Raw genomic sequence first — 14,379 nt, forward strand, 5'->3', positions numbered from 1 at the left:
TCGAAAAATGAAGGTATCGGCCAAAGGAAGACAAGGGCCACGAAGGGCGTGAAAATGAAAGACTCCCTAGGACTCCATACGTAATGCCGTTGGGGTCGGAAAAGAACAAGAGTTGACCAAGAGAGGTCGGATAGGATAGGTGAAGGTGAGGAGCCTGGCACAAGTAAGTGGAAGCAATGTCAGGACTCAGCTAAGGGCCCCGTGGTCGCCACCCCACGCTCCAAAGTTCAGAGCCCCTGAGGCCCCTTTTAGTCGCCTCTTACGACAGGCAGGGGATACCGTGGGTGTTATTCTACCGCCCCCACCCACAGGGGGTATCCCAACGGAGTCTGAGTTGTCGTGTATGAGTGTCGAGTGGGTAGTTGGACTGGGACGGCAGTTGTGTTGGCTGTCGCCAGTGTCTCACGAGAGTCAGTGTCTGAGTATTGCTGTGTTCTGAGCGGAGTGCTGTGTTGGAGTATGGAGTACTGTGTGAGTGGAGAACTTTCTCTGGAGTCGAGCCAGGGATGGGCGCCGTGTGTTGTGGCCAGTAGCCCCGTGTTCGAACCTGTCTGCGAGCAGCTGTTGTGTTTGAAGTGACTAAGCGTGCAAGAATGAAACTGGAAGGGGGGTTGTCAGTCAGGACTTTCACCGTTCGGGTAATACTGGCGATCCGGACTACCTCATGTGAGGAGGACACCTAGTAAATAGATAGCAATCAGTGAAGTGTGGTCATTCATGGTTGAATATAAATTATTTGTGTACTACCGTGAGTACTGACTACTGTGCGTGTACAAATTGGGTCATCCTAGAATTAAACTACATTGATAAACCAGACAGTGTTTTATTCGTAACATTAATTTAATGAGACAGTTATATAGTATACTATAGAACTTACCTTGTTGACAGATGGCGGACAGTGTCATTTGCAGTGCCTCGTACAGATGTGTATGAAGAAATTCCTTCTTTTCTCGGATGAACACGTCGCTCATGCGGCTCGTCCAGAAGAGAACAAGGGTTAAACCCACAACGATTGCCGCCAGCATGAGCCAAAGTGGTGTTTCATACAGTCGTAGTAAATAGCCCCAGTCAGTTGAGTCCTGACTCCTCTCAGCCACGAGAATAGAGAAACTGGATCCATAAAAGAATTGAGTTAACATGGTATGGGGGAACGGTGGTGGTGGTGATTATTGTTTTAAGAGGAAGTACAACTGGGCAACCATCCTCTATATAACACTAATCAGAGAGGAAAAATGGAGGAGATCCGACACTTCGAAAGGTGAAGATATCGGCCAAAGGAAGACGAGGGCCACGAAGGGCGTGAAAATGAAAGACTCCCTAGCCCTCGCAAATCTAATAGCGTCGGGGTCGGAAAAGAACAAGAGTTGACCAAGAGAGGTCAGATAGGATAGATGGAAGTGAGGAGCCTGGCACAAGTAAGTGGAAGCAATGCCAGGACTCAGCTGAGGGCCCCGTGGTCGCCAACCCACGCTCCAAAGTTCAGAGCCTCTGGGGCTTATGGGGGAACCTTAAGAAGTATTGCTTGTTGCAATTAAATGGACAGATCCTACATTTTCATTTGATAGGGCATCAGTGGCGTTGTTGCGTCAACACATAATTATGTTGTGTATGACTTAAAACTTGCAATTTTTTAAGGTCTACTACGTACGCGTAATGTCACGTCTTTTGTATTCTTTCCATACACTTTAAAGAAGTTTGGAAATTGCTTCTTACTGCTCTGTTTCATGCAGGTATGTGTTATTTTGGATATCAATTAAAATACACGTCTGGGGGCAAAGACGGCCGAGCTTAAAGCTAACCAACCACTCTACCCTACCAAGTACCGAGTTTACGGATAGTGGAAGCCTTTACCTTCCACCCCTCCTAGGCCCTCCATGGCCTGTGCGGAGATAACTTGGCTTAAAGTAGCAAGAAGAACGTTACACACGACATATGTGTTGGCACAAAAATGTTATATATGGACTACAAATGTATTGTATGTGTCGGATGATGGTTCTATATGTTACAGTGAGGAGTGGTACAGAAACAACTAACATTTTTATTGCTTCAACCAGACCTACGTAATGTAGTCAGTCATAAGTAAGAAGGATGCAGTGTGGATCGATGAAAGTCAGGTTATAAGTTTCACAGAGAGGCAGTGTTGCCAACTTAGCGGATTTTCCGCTAAATTTGGTGGAATTAGAAGACTGTCGGCGGAGAAAAATATCATTTAGCGGACAGCGGATTTTTTGGCGGAATTCTAGATTTATTATAGCGGAATTTGGTGTTTTATCAATTTTACGTTTTTTAAACAATTTGTACTCCAGTCTGTCTCCGAGCTATATCGTATTTCTTATCAGGAGCTAGCAGTCACATGAGGAAAACCTGATGTTATGAGATCATGGTATCACAAACTTAGAGTACTTATCTCTTAGTTGACGAATGACGACAGCTTACGAAACTGTGAGAGAGTAGCATTTATATTTATGCTAAGAAGGAAGACAGTTTAATGAACTGGCCTGTTTTGTGTGAGCCCTTGAGGTAGGGGATTCACCTAGTTTGCACCCGGCACTAAAACGCCTACAAGTCTTAGCTCGCCGGCTCCCAGGCCGGAGGTTAATACCAGTGAAACTTACAGATCAGGTGAGTGCAGGCATTTACTTTTATTATTATTATTATTATTATTATTATTATTATTATTATTATTATTATTACTGCTGATTTGTATTGCTCATTATTTGAGATCGGATTTCTTGGCGGAATTTTAGCGGATTTTTAGTAGTATATAGCGGATCTTGAAAATATAAGTTGGCAACACTGCAGAGAGGAAAAGTTCTCTCAGTTTTAATTACTGTGCTGATGGAGTGAAAGTACCTCACTGGGATCACTGTAAAGTGCTTAAGTGTTGATATAAGGACATATCTTACTTGGGGTAATCACATTAATGGGGTGATATAAGGATTACAGATCTCTTCATAAGGTTATGGTAATATTTAGGAGTTATAGTCAGGATCATGGTTTCAGTGTATGGGACCCACATCAGGATTAATTGATTCAAGAACTGGAAAAAATCCAAAGAAAAGCAGCTTGATTTGTTCTGGGTGATTTCCGACAAGAGAGTAGTGTTACCAAAAATGCTGCAAAGTTTGGGCTGGGAAGACTTGAGAGAAAAGAGACGAGCTGCTCGACTAAGTGGTATGTTCGGAGCTACCAGTGGAGAGATGGCGTGGAATGACATTAGTAGACGAATACGTTTGAGTGGTGTCTTTAAAAGTAGGAAAGATCACAATATGAAGAGTTGGAATTCCAGAGAACAAATTAGGGCAAATATTCGTTTATAGGAGGGGGAGTTAGGGATTGGAATAACTTACCAAGAGATATGTTCAATAAATTTCCAACGTGGTATACGCGTGTGTTGTGGGAAGCAGCTCAGCCCTGTAGCACTCGAGTTACTTGCTCGCAAGATATATCATTCTATGGATCCTTCGCCGTCCAACGGTTTTCAATCACCGAAAGTCAAGCACGTAGGGCATTCCCTATTGAAAAAAAAACAGGTGGACAACGAAAATCGGGGAGGTTTCACCTCAGGACGAGCCCATCGCCAGGAACTACCACACTACCCAGGGTGACTACATTGTCCTGCCAGTGTACTGGAACATACGTGCACACCATGTTTCCATTTTCTCCTCACTGTTCGACTACTACAACGGCCACTACTAGTACCACCACTACCACTATCACGGATCTCAGCCCATCAGCCGCAGTCGCCTACCACTCGGCGGTCATGTGTTTTGCAGCGCCAGATTACCAGGCCAGATTCATCCCAATGACGCCAGCTCCACAATGGAATGCCTCCAACTTTCAGTTTAAATTTTCAAGTCTGCCACCAAGTTCTCCAGCACCCGAGGAACGAGTCCAACAACACGCAACAGCAGAGGCACGAACTGATCCATCGCTACCCATGGACACCTCCGTTCAGGCTATTCCTCCTCCAACCACTACTCCACCCCCACTTCCAATTTCCCCCAGCTTACTTTCTCCGCTGTTTCCGGTACTCGACGCCCTATCACTCGCTCCCGTTTCCTCTAACCCGCCCCAGCAGGAACTCATTTCTTCTTACTAGTCCTTCCTCTGACTTCCATTCACCCCACACCATTTTCTCCACCCTATTACACAACAACATGCGCCGAGAAGACGTAGCGGATATCCGCAAAACTACAAATGGAGTCATCATCCAGGTCAACGGAGACACTGCTGCCAACCTTCTCACCACGGCCATCGGCGCTCAACGTCTCGGATCCAACAACCCCCTTCATCCCCTCCTACAGCCATCTCTCAAATCTCCACCTCCCCCACCACGCTACAGCCTCCTTAGTTGCGTCATTCGCTGCGTCGACTCCTCTATTTCTGAAGACACAATTATCTCCGAGCTCAACGCAGAAGGCATCCCGGCGAAAAAGGCATTCCGGATCAGGAACGCCACGGGTCCAACTTACATGGTGCGGATTCTTCTCCCCACACCAGCAGACATCGACCGGGTACTGGCCACCGGAGTCTCGATTCACCGTCACCACCATAAGGTTGAACCTTCACGTGCACCGCCTCCCCAATCCATCAGGTGTGAGAAGTGCCTCACCTACAACCATCATCTCACCACGCACTGCACTGCCCAACGCCCATCATGTGGACACTGCAACCAACAACACGCTACGTTCCGATGTCCCAACATCCACCAACCACCCCAGTGTCATACCTGTGGAGGCACTCACCCCGTATACTCCCGCCGTTGTAGAAGCCGCCCTTCCCCTCCCCATAATCGCCCAGACCTGGTGGCCCCTATTAGAACCATAGACCTGCCCACATCGCCCAATCGCTCTTTATTCTCCCCACCCACCGTAGAAGATCTCATCCGTTTTGTCACTCTCTCCCTACTCAACATTCACCCCTACAATCGCTCCTTAGTCCTCCATCACCTACAGGCCGCAGCCAACCAAACCTTAAACCTCCACGTCTCCACCACGCATTCCGGCTTAAATTCTCATTTCAGTTTCACTCCTCTGGAAACAATGGTTTAACCTCCCGTACTCTCCCGTATATCTTCCAGGTCTCTTAAGTGTTTTACAAGAACAATGCCCCATGGTTAAATATTTTCACCGTTCGCTGTCTGTCTTCATATCTGGTATCCCAGGCGTCGGATAATGGACAATCCCTGAAGATTTGTAAAAGCTGTGAATTAAATTATGTTATTACAAAAAAAAAAAAAAAAAAAAAAAGCAAACTGAAACCCTTCAACTTTATTATGCATATACTTGTTGCTTGTATGCATGTTCTAAAAAAAAGAAAAGAAAAGCAATAATAAATGAATTAATACAGTAGTAACATCCTTAGGCATAGGCAAAATTCCTCCCCCATCTCCTTCACATCCTTTACCCACCTCCTTCTTCCATCACATCTCCCCAACCCGCCCGCATCTCTTGGCCAGAGAGAGGGCGTAACCCCTTAGATAGATAGATATCATTCTATAGGGCCCACTTCTCAGTTTTGAAACAAAAATGGAGGTCGGTGGATGCAGAGCGAGTCTCGTCCCAGAAGTGGCCACGGCTGGTTCATGGTCCGACAGTTCTGCACTCCGACCGGCCAACCGAGCAGAGAAGGGGTGGCCACAGCTCTACCTTGGACCTACGCCTCTGCATTCGGGAGACGAAGAGGGGCAGTCCCCACCGTCAGCTGTCCTGAGAATGGTTTTCCGTGTTTTTCCATTCTCCTGCACAGCTGCTGGTGGTGATTACTGTTTTCAGAGGAAGTACAACTAGGCAACCATCCTCTATATAACAATATTCAGAGAGAGAGAATGGAAGGGATCCGACACTTCGAAAAATAAAGGTGTTGGACAAAGAAAGACAAGGGCCACGAAGGGGGTGAAAGTGAAAGACTCCCTAGCTCTCGGAAACCTAATTGAATAGGGGTCGGAAAAGAACAAGAGTTGACCAAGGAAGGTCGGGTAGGATACTTGAAAGTGAGGATTCTGGCACAAGTGGAAGCAATGCCAGGATCAGCTGAGGGCCCCGTGGTCGCCAACTCACGCTCTCCAGTTCAGGGCCCCTGGGGCCCCTTTTAGTTGCCTCTTACGACAGGCAGGGGTTACTGTGGGTGTTGTTCTGCCACCCCCACCCCCAGGGGGCGGGCGGTTTGCTTACATATGAGTGCTGCTCGCGCATTCAAACGGTGAATTATAATATCTTACTGTTTGTATTTGTATGTTACCTCATCTGGTACAGACTGGTAGTGAAGTCAACGAACTGTGCGCAGGAGGAGACTGTAGGAAGTCCTAACAACGCAATATCAGCTTCTCCCAGCATCACTTTAGTTACAGACTTGTCCCACGAAACGTTCGTGAGTCCCACAGTGGCTGGGCTGTTTGCTGCAGTGATCATATGAGTGCTGAAAAAAAGAACCCAAAGATCCGAAGAATTCAAGAGAGAGATTAACAAACTACACATATTACACTCTCAGTATCAGGTACAAATAATAATAATAATAATAATAATAATAATAATAATAATAATAATAATAATAATAATAATAATAAACCTTTGTTAAACAGTGGTCACTAGATCAGGTTATCATATTCATTTAGTTATTTATTTGCAAGCCTCTCTCAAGTATTGAATCTGTCCTGATGGTCGGAGGATATTAAAAAAAAAAAGAGCAATGGTACATAATACACAGTTTTAAAATTAATTGAACGCAATAACAAAAATAAACCACTTTTCCTATTGCGAAAATCAAATGATCAAAAATTGTCTTCCGGTCATGGCCAGTGGTGGTGGTGGTGGTGGTGGTGGTGGTGATTATTGTTTTAAGAGGAAATACAACTAGGCAACCATCCTCTATGTAACACTAATCAGAGAGAAAAAATGGAAGCGGTCCGACACTTCGAAAAATGAAGGTATCGGCCAAAGGAAGACAAGGGCTGCGAAGGGCATGAAAATGAAAGACTCCCTAGGCCTCCATACGTAATACCGTCGGGGTCGAAAAGAACAAGAGTTGACCAAGGGAGGTCGGATAGGATAGATGAAAGTGAGGAGCTTGGCACAAGTAAGTGGAAGCAATGCCAGGACTCAGCTGAGGACCCCGTGGTGCCAACCCACGCTCCAAAGTTCAGAGCCCCTGAGGCCCCTTTTAGTCGCCTCTTACGACAGGCAGGGGATACCGTGGGTGTTATTCTACCGCCCCCACCCACAGGGGGACCATCCATCAATGGCTGCAAATTTCAGATGACCACCAGCCATAAGGGATAGCCTAAACAGGAGGCTTTGGATTTACATATTCGTTCTACAGTGTGTACCATAAGAGGGAGGCCACTGATCTGAATGTTGGTATTATTACGGCCAACTTGATGCCGGTAGATCTGGTGGGCCATGTTACTACATTACGTATCTTAAACTAGTGCCTTCTATTTGAACACACTCTATTTACACAAATCTAGAGCCCGTGCACCACTCAAGGTCACTGTTGTTAGGTAAAACATTTTGTGACGTAACTTCCGTTACACATTTTCTCACGTCACGTCACGCATTTTTATTTTTATAATTGGCTTTTCGTCACACCGACAGATGGGTCTGGGCAACCATCCTCTATATAACACTAATAAGAGAGAAAAAAAATGGAAGGGGTTCGACACTTCGAAAAATGAATGTATCGGCCAAAGGATGACAAGGGCCACGAATGGCGTGAAAATGAGACTCCTTCGGTCTCCATACGTAATACCATCGGGGTGGTGGTGGTGATTATTGTTTTAAGAGGAAGTACAACTAGGCAACCATCCTCTGTATAACACTAATCAGAGAGAAAAATGGAAGGGGTCCAACACTTCGAAAAATGAAGATATCGGCCAAAGGAAGACAAGGGCCACGAGGGGCGTGAAATTGAAAGACTCCCAGCCCTCGCAAACCTAATAGCGTCGGGGTCGGAAAAGAACAAGAGTTGACCAAGAAAGGTCAGACAGGATAGATGAAAGTGAGGAGCCTGGCACAAGTAAGTGGAAGCAATGCCAGGACTCAGCTAAGGGCCCCGTGGTCGCCAATTCACGCTCCGAAGTTCAGAGCCCCTGGGGCCCCATTTAGTCGCCTCTTACGACAGGCAGGGGATACCGTGGGTGTTATTCTACCGCCCCCACCCACAGGGGGTCTCCAGTTCTGGGAGGAGTCCTTTATTGGCATTGAGGATAGGGTTTTGCTGCATACATAACTACCGGCTTCAGAACCGTTTCATTCTGACGTTTCGTCGCCATAAGACATATCTGTGTCGGTGCGACGTAAAGCAAATAGCAAATAGCAAAAAAAAAAAAAAAAAAAAAAAAAAAAAAAAAAACAACAACAACAACATTCTGACGTATCTTGGGAAAGTATTTTTTTATTTTAGATAGTGCGTGGCGATTATTATTATTATTATTATTATTATTATTATTATTATTATTTGCGTGTGGATCCTGTTGTATCACGCATTATATTTATGATTCGCCTTTCTAATAGACAATATTGCTTTCATTCTTTCACTGTGTGCCCGTTTTCTTTCCTCTGACTACTTAGTCCCCGATCTTTTAGGGACTTCATTCTCTGGCTTTACTACCCATCTATTTATCGTCTGACGGCAAATGTTCCTGTTCAGTATTTCTGATGTGTTTATCTGTGTCTTTTCTAGATCATTTTAACATCTTATTTCCGTGGTACGTTCTTCAGTTTTTCAGTATTTGTCTAAATCTTGTGGGTTAGCCTTGAAGACAATAGTCTGTGAACGTGTCCATACATTTCAGTCTCCGTTTCCTGATGTCTGCGGCAAGGTTGGACAATCTTTCCGTAGCTTTGCGTAATTTGAGTCTATACCCTTCATTTTTTTTTCCCTGGCCCAGAATTTTCCTCAAGATCTTCCTTTCCTCCTTTAAGAGTGGTGGTGGTGATTATTGTTTTAAGAGGAAGTACAACTAGGCAACCATCCTCTATATAAAACTAATCATAGGGAAAAATGGAAGGGGTCCGACACTTCGAAAAATGAAGATATCGGTCAAAGAAAGACAAGGGCCACGAAGGGCGTGAAAATGAAAGACTCCCTAGCCCTCGCAAACCTAATAGCGTCGGGGTCGGAAAAGAACAAGAGTTGACCAAGGGAGGTCGGATAGGATAAATGAAAGTGAGGAGCCTGGCACAAGTAAGTGGAAGCAATGCCAGGACTCAGCTGAGGGCCCCGTGGTCGCCAACCCACGCTCCAAAGTTCAGAGCCCCTGGGGCCCTTTAAGATGTTTTCCAGATCACCTTTATTATTACTAAGTACCAAGATTTCACTTGCATACAGCACTTCAGGTTTATTCACCGTATTGTAATGTTTGATTTTCGTATGTGTGGACATGAATTTATTGTTATAGATGTCACTGGTTCTCCAAAATGCTGTTTTGAGTTTTTTAAATCGGACTTTTTGTGCTTCCTTTTCCAACCATGTTGGTTCTAGGATCTCACCCAGATATATTAAAGTATGGAACTCGTTTGATCTGCCCATATTTTGTTTGTAATTCCTGAATGTCGAATTTAGTGCAAATAAACTTGGTCTTCTCGAATGAGATTTGTAGTCCAGTTTTCTCAGCGCATTTCTTGAGGACTTCAATATATTTGATCGCTGAAATATCACTGTCTGTTAGTATCGATAGATCATCGTTCTTTCGTCCAAGTTGAATGGGTTTCCAGTGCTTATGAGCTTTCAATTCCTTCTTCCATTCTCGAATGACTGTCCAGAAAAGGGTTGAAAAGGAGTGGTGACAATCCGTCACCCTGTCGCACGCCGGTCTTAATCACGAAGGGCTCCGATACTTCATCCATGAATTTCACTTTTGACTTCGTATCCGTGATTGTTTCCTTAATGAGTCTTAATGGATTTGGATCAAGTCCTTGTTGTTCTAAGATGTTAAAGACGGACTGTCGATCGACCAAATTGTACTCTTTCTTGAAGTCGACGAAATTAGAAATAATCGGAGAGCTTCGGGTTGCTTTATATTTCAATATCGTCTGAAAGTTAAAAAAAATTGTTCAACACAGGACCGTCCAGGCCTAAAACCGGCTTGATATTCTCCAATTTTGTGTTCAAGCTGTTCTTGTACTCTTTGAAGAAGACACGCGGAAAGGTAGGTGACTTGAACGAGAGAGATCCCTCTGTAGTTATTTACATCCGTTCTGTCACCTTTCTTGCGTAACAGATAAGTGCACATTTCCATTCTTCAGATAGCCTTTTTTTTTTTTCAGATGTCCATGATTATTAGTGTGAGATCCTTAAGTGTATTTCGGCCTTTGTCCTTTATGAGTTCTGCAACTATGCCATCTTCTCCAGACGCCCTATTCTTCTTCTTGTTTCGTATAGGCCAGCTAAGGACCACGACATTCAACTATTGCATTTTGGAATGGGCTTTGATGTTTGCCCAGTAGTTGCGCATCCTCAGGCTGTGTTGCTCCTTCCTCTCCTTTGTCCAAAGGGCGCCAGTCTTCTTTGTTGATAATCTGTCCTGGAACTTCTTATGTTTAAGCATCTTCCTGAGTGCTGTACGATCCTTTAAGATTCCTTCTGTTATTCCCAGTTCCTGTAGATCTTTATTCACTTCCATCAACCATGGTGACTTGGTCTTCCTATTTTGCCAGTAGCTGAGAATCCGGTTGGTCAACCTGGTAGGATGCATCCTGTAGACGTGCCCATAGAATGCTAGGCGTCTCTTCCTTGCTACATTCGTTATTCTTTCACAGTACTTGTAGAGCTCTTGGTTAGGCCGTCTTTTATAACTGTCCCCTTCCTTGACTGGCCCCAGTATCTTCCTCATTATCTTTCTTTCCTGGATTTCAAGTTTTTCCATGAGTCCCTTCCTGTTGAATGTTAGACATTCTGAAGCATATAAGGCTTCAGGGCGGATGACTGTCTGGTAGTGCTTCATCTTAGTATTACGAGAGAGACACTTTTTATTATACGTATTCTTGGTCAGTTGGTAGGCCATTTCAAGCCTGTTAACTCGAGTTGACAAAGCTGTTCCTTCAGAGAGATTGGATTCCAACCATTCTCCCAAGTACTTAAACCTATTGGTTTTCCTGATCTCTCCCTGTTCCAGATGCAACGTACAAGGAGATTCACCGATGTTCGTGATGAATTGTGTTTTTTCGAGAGACACATGTAGCCCAACCTTTGCTGCTTGTTGTCTGAGAACATTTAGTTGTTTAGACGCCCTATTATTTTTTGAGTCTGAAGATTTGTCTCTGGATTTCCTCTTTGGTAGTTGGTGTTGATTCAGGGTTTCCGTGTACAGGAGTTTCTTTGGGCCATCGTAATGTTGGCTCCTGGCAATTGAGTACCGGTAATTCAGAGAAATATCGAGCCAACTCCGTACAAATGAGACGGCGCGAGTTTTCCGTCTCGTTTTCGGAAGCATAAATTCTGTGGTGTGTATCCTCGGATTCTTCCTGCGAAAGTCCTGTAGAAGTCTCGCATATTGTGATCTCTGAAATCTTTTTCTATAGATTCCAATTGGTCTTTCATGTATCTCCTCTTCGTTTGTCTGATTACTTTTGATACTTCTTTTCTTGTCTGAAGATAGTGTTGTTCAGTCTCGAGTGACTTTTTACAGTTATACTTTGTATATCTGAAAAGCTCCCTTTAGCTTTTCTAGTGCTTCTTCACATGCAGACTCCCACCAAGTGTGCTTCTTACTCTTCTTCAATGGAATCGTCTCTTTAGCTCTCGTAATGATCTTGTCATGGAACTGTTGCCAGGTGTCGCCTTTTCCTTTCCCCCCATTCTTCTTTTATGTTAGTTTGTTTTATCTTTTTCGTGTCTAACTTCTGAAGATGAGATTTCTTGTAGCGGATTCTTTTCGGGGTAAGTTTTACTTTGATACGCACTAAATAGTAGTCAGGATCAATATTAGCTTCTCTTCGAACTTGCACATCATGAATTTCTTTCTGTCAAGGATGTGCGATGGCCACATGGTCGATCTGATATTCTCCAAGAGATTAAGGCGATCTCCAAGTCTTCTGTTTCTGAGGATGGTGGTGGTGGTGGTGATTATTGTTTTAAGAGGAAGTAAAACTAGGCAACCATCCTCTATATAACACTAATCAGAGGGAAAATATGGAAGGGGTCCGACACTTCGAAAAATGAAGACATCGGCCAAAGGAAGACAAGGGCCACGAAGGGCGTGAAAATGAAAGACTCCCTAGCCCTCGCAAACATAATAGCGTCGGGGCCGGAAAGAACAAGAGTTGACCAAGGGAGGTCGGATAGGATAGATGAAAGTGAGGAGCCTGGCACAAGTAAGTGGAAGCAATGACAGGACTCAGCTGAGGGCCCCGTGGTCGCCAACCCACGCTCCATAGTTCAGAGCTCCTGAGGCCCCTTTTAGTCGCCTTTTACGACAGGCAGGGTTTACCGTGGGTGTTATTCTACCGCCCCCACCCACAGGGGGGCGGATATCAGTTGACGTAACTCAGCTAGGCGACAGTGGTAACTACTGCAGTTCCACTGCAATAGTGCCATTGTGTGGATTGGTAGTGTTGCGAAATTAGGACAATTGCTTGCCCTTCTTTTTGTCAACTACCTGCCATTTTCCGCCGTTGTTGTCGGTGTTGTCGTCACCATCCACGACAATGAGTGGTTCAGTCTCCATTGTCTCCTCAGAAGAAGGAGGCGCGGTGACTGGACCCTCCGCGGACGGTGATCTCATTGGTCTGGAACAGTGGGCCTTCTTCCTGGGAGAACTAGGTTCTCCAGAAAGTGATCGAACGAGAGGGCGTCGGGGCCTCTCGCTCTTACCCACCGTTTCTCTCTTTTTGGGAGGAGAGCCGGCAGATTGCTTGCCGGATTTCCCCCCGCCCTGTTGGGGGAGGACTTCCCAGTCGAACGTTCCTGGGTAGGGCCGTTCCCAGGCAACGTCGACAGTAACGCTCTTTTCGGTGCTTCACATGCTGAATCTCCAGTTTCTTTAGTTACTGAATTTTGTTGCTGGCTTTGACTTTTCAATGCATTTTCAGTACCGGTGTTCTGTACAAAACTCTGTGGAGTGATCCGTACGTTTGCGACCTTTTCAGCGAAGGAGATGGAGAACTCCGGAGCAGCCATGGACTTGAACTTCCTCCGGGCGTCTGGATAAGATAGCTTATCCAGTGTTTTTATCTCCTGGATCTTCTTCTCCCGCTTGAATGTGGGGCACTCCTTGGAGATTGGAGCATGCGTACCCGGGCAGTTGACGCACACAGGTGGTGGTGTGCATTCAACCCCAGCATGCTCGCACTTCCCACACATTTTGCAAGTCGTCGAACCTGTACATCGCAATGAGGTGTGGCCAAACTTTTGACAGTTATAACACCTCATTGGTGCCGGAATGTACGGACGAACAGTCAGGCGATACATTGCTACCTTTATTCGTTCAGGTATGGTCTCAGCGTCGAAGGTAAGGATGAAAGCACCCGTATCGAGTAGCTTATCACCCACACGCCTCTTCAACCTCTTCACGTCGGTTACACCCCAACGTGCTACGTACCGGATCATTGTATCATCGGAAGACTTAACCAAATCCCTGTGGAATATAACTCCCTTGTAGGAGTTAAGGGTATGGTGCTTCTCGATTTTCACCTCTACCTTACCGAATAACTTGGCTTTAAGTAGCCGTCTGGACTGTTCAGCCGTAGATGTCTTGATAAGTACGGATCCATCTCGGAACTTGCGCATCTCGTCGACTTCACCAGCAACAATTTCTTCAGTTGAATTGCTTATCATAAAAGGACATTCGTCAAGGAAACTTTTACCATCGACCCTATAAGCAACCAGGAATCGAGGAAGACGTTCGTCACTCATGTAGTCTACAGGAACTGGAGTATACCGCTTACGTTTTTTAGCAATTTTAGACGCCGTTTTTGAAGGGTGCCACTCTTTGATAAAGAAGGAAGAGAGAGAAGTTCCGTCTTTGGTCCCACGAGTACTCACGGAAATATGAGGTCGACCTCCGGCAGAGCCAAGGAGATTTACCGGAGGCAAGGCTATATACTCCAGAGGGCGCCCGGTATCTGGAGGGGGTCGCTTGGAACTACTCTCCCAGTAGCCATGCATCACCTCGCCACGACCCGAAACTTGTGATTGGGGGAGGATAAAACCTCACTAACCTATTTTATTTTCTTTCTTTTTTATTTTTTTATTTTTAACCTAATCAACCCGAGGCAGAGAGGGTGGCCAGACAAGAAGAGGAATGAAATTTAAGATGGTGAAATTAGAAGGGTAGAAATAGTGTTGAAGAATAAAGAACACAGACACCTCTCAAGCAACTCGGGGGACACCTTGTTAGTCCGGCCCTACACCGAGGCCTATCCAGCATGGGTAACCCTG

At 45.2% G+C, this 14,379-nt stretch overlaps 1 long non-coding RNA gene across 1 annotated transcript in view; it reads left to right on the forward strand.

The window, feature by feature from the left end:
* The first annotated feature begins 2,431 nt into the window (after window positions 1-2,431).
* The window catches only part of LOC137502214 (uncharacterized), a 116,673-nt gene continuing 104,725 nt past the window's right edge, over window positions 2,432-14,379 (forward strand). The window contains exon 1 of the long non-coding RNA XR_011018730.1: window positions 2,432-2,622. This is a non-coding gene — a long non-coding RNA (uncharacterized lncRNA). The remainder of the gene's footprint in view (window positions 2,623-14,379) is intronic.

Source organism: Anabrus simplex, chromosome 9, assembly GCF_040414725.1.
Source record: "Anabrus simplex isolate iqAnaSimp1 chromosome 9, ASM4041472v1, whole genome shotgun sequence".
NCBI lineage: Eukaryota > Metazoa > Arthropoda > Insecta > Orthoptera > Tettigoniidae > Anabrus > Anabrus simplex.